This window comes from Mytilus californianus, unplaced genomic scaffold, assembly GCF_021869535.1.
Source record: "Mytilus californianus isolate M0D057914Y unplaced genomic scaffold, xbMytCali1.0.p SCAF_3, whole genome shotgun sequence".
Lineage (NCBI taxonomy): Eukaryota > Metazoa > Mollusca > Bivalvia > Mytilida > Mytilidae > Mytilus > Mytilus californianus.
Window position 1 is genome coordinate 50,786,905 of NW_026262679.1, and position 3,212 is coordinate 50,790,116.

The following is a 3,212-nucleotide window of genomic DNA, read 5'->3' on the forward strand; positions in this document are numbered from 1 at the left end:
GTTATGGTCAAATCATAATAATAACCTCCAATCAACTCAGGTGATGTTTTTCTTATTGAAAACACAATATTAATCATTCTATCTATTATCTATATAAGATATGTAATAGAAAATTATCTTCTTTATTTTTTTTTTTTTATTCTATGATAATATAATCTCGTGTGTGTGTGTGTGTGTGACAACATAATTATGTTTTAGTAAATATTATTCCATATGCTGTTATCTGAATTCTTACAAAGGAACCAGAACTAGTCATGTTACAAAAACAATCAAGGATATATGTAGTATTACTTTTACCATTTCCTGTAACTGAATTCTTTAAATTGCACCAGAACTACACATGTTACAAAATAGTATCGTATCGAATGATCTTATCACGCAAGCAATTACGAATATGTAGCCTTGCATTTGGACATGATCATTCGATTAAGTATTGTCACTTCTTATGATTAAGCACTCTTTGTATTCAGATCAGCCACAGAATATGAATCTACAGTTAAGCTTTCTAATATTGATGATATTGTATGCATCATCTGCTGACAGCTCTTGCCATGGAATAAGTAAGTTTTGTTGTTGAATTTAATGCAAATGCAATGTTATTTGTTGTTGTTACTTTTTTTTGGGGGGGGGGGGGAGGGGGGGGCTAAATTGTTTTATTTCATGTGATGCGCATGATTGTCGTCATGAAAAATTATTTAAAACGCGAATATATGAGAATACACGTTTTGTCTCTTACTGCAATGCATGGGAGATGGAAAATACTTGTAATTAAGGGAGATTAAAATTTGTGCAGCAGACATAATGAATAAGAACTATTTGTGTGATTGAATAAATGGCTTAATCGGGCAACTGAAAGTAATAACTCACTGTTAGCTGGTCCTCTTAATATGCTGCTTGTCGCTTGGTATAGAAAAATAGCTTATAAAGCAATTGTCGGCGCCGCTTAATTTATATGTTCAACAAAATAAATGAAACAAAACAAAACAATCATATCAAATCTTGGTTGGCATAATATTAAATCATTTAAAGCTTAAGATTCATTTTATCAATCTATTTTTCGTTATAATATTATCATCTATTGTTAATTATCGTTCTTTTTTTATGATTTACCGACGCATTTTTTATTTTCTCAATGACATTAGAAATGTAGAACTTGTCATGTTCCTAAATAATCTTTATAAAAATGAACATTTTACTTAGGCAATAGTAGCTCAATTCTTAAACTCTTTAGCATTATAAGTTCATGACGTTTTTAATTTCATTTACCTATTATACTCTTGTTATGATGTCGTACTCATATATTTTAGACAATTGAGAATTCGAAGATTTGGTGAATATCATGAAGAAGATTACGTATCAATCAGGTATGCATTGAACAATACTTTTCAATGTCAATTTAGTACAATGAACAAATATTCACTTAGTATTAGATAGTTGGTAGGTTATACGGCCCTGCTGTATCAATTTTACTAAAACAAACTATTTGTGAATGGTTTGTTTATGAATTGTTAAAAAATAACTAAATCACAATCAAACAAACATATAAATTTTATTTTTAATTCCATCACAAATTTATTTTTCTTAAAAAAAGAATTTACTTCATTACTGAATTTATAATTTATTGAACATTTTATAGACAATATAAGAAAGAAATTTTCAGGAAGCTTATTCTTATATCTTTGAATTGATTGATATTCAATAAAGTATACTAGTAAACAATAACTATCTGTGTAGAATTCTTATCAAGATATAAAATGCTTTCGCTAAGGAAGAATATGTTCATATCTTTGTCATTGCATTGGTGCGGCTTATTAACAATAAACTTTTATATCAATATTTGACCTATGTATCCTTTTCTAAAACTGGAATGCCTAAGCTTCGATTTAACACTCTTGAGTTGAGAAAATATGCTTGAAATGTTTTTATTCGTTTCCGATACATTTTTTGTGAGCATTAACTGATTTTTAATATTTGTAAAAACATTAATGATCACATCCCTATTTTGACATAGCTGGTTTTTTTCTCTCTAAAATTAAGTCAAAAAATGCAATTAACAGAATGATTATGAAATCGTATTTACTTTTTAGGAAAAGGAGAAACCTATAAAAAACCGGCGTTTCTTACAACATTAACACCAAGACTAGTGGAATTAACATCATCTAACAGTGTAGTAAAATTTGATAATATTATAACAAACATCGGGAGTGAATACGATGCAAGTTCCGGAGTGTTTACGGCTCCACGCAAAGGGACATACGAATTCGCAGTGAATTACGTCCATAGTGGTAAAAGAGAATGGCTCGAACTGGACCTGGTGAAAAATAACAGTCTTGTTGTAAGGGGTAATGCTGCATTTGATGCTCATACATCAGGATCTATACAAGCCATACTCGAACTGGAGAAAGGGGATCGAATCTCTGTCATTCAACCACGTGCTTCAGGGACTATTTTAGGTGAACATTATTCGATGTTTTCTGGTCATTTTATATGAGTTAATGTATTAAATAAAAGTTGGTAACATTAATTTGATTTTCTAATTTCATTTTCGTTAAATGCAACAAGCGTGATTAAATTGAGAATTGTAAGGACACTTGAATAAGATATAAAAAGGTACGATATTCACATTTTATTCATATCTTCTTCCACTGATAAATTGATAAGGTTTGGTACTTACAAATGTAACTTTTTTCTCGCAAACGTTTTTGTGGGTACATATTTTTATGTCCAGGGGCCTGTTGTATGGATTTTAGGCTCGTCTGTTTGTCATTGCCCAACATTTACATGTAAACGTTTATATGATCATTCGCTAATGATAACACCTTTCCCTGTATACAATCACATTTGACGTGAGGAATGTAAACGTTTATATGATCATTCGCTAATGATAACACCTTTCCCTGTACACAATCACTTTTGACGTGAGGAATTGAACATATTCGCTAATGATAACACCTTTCCCTGTATACAATCACATTTGACGTGAGGAATTGATGGGTAAAGTCTTGACAGTCTTTCTTGCAATCATACTTGGCCATTGAACTTTGTAGTATATGTTTCAATAAAATTCATAAGACTTGTTGCCAAATAAGAATTTTATATTGTATTGAACTATTGTCCTTCGAGATCACAGCTACGTGAATTGATACTCTTTCCAGTTCATATCATTTTATAATTGCCAAGGATACTACTTTTCTACAAATTATATTTGCTCG

The 3,212-nt window shown here is 30.4% G+C and overlaps 1 pseudogene; it reads left to right on the plus strand.

The window, feature by feature from the left end:
• Positions 1-402: 402 nt before the first annotated feature.
• Positions 403-2,524, plus strand: LOC127734808 (cerebellin-1-like; annotated as a pseudogene).
• Positions 2,525-3,212: the final 688 nt, after the last annotated feature.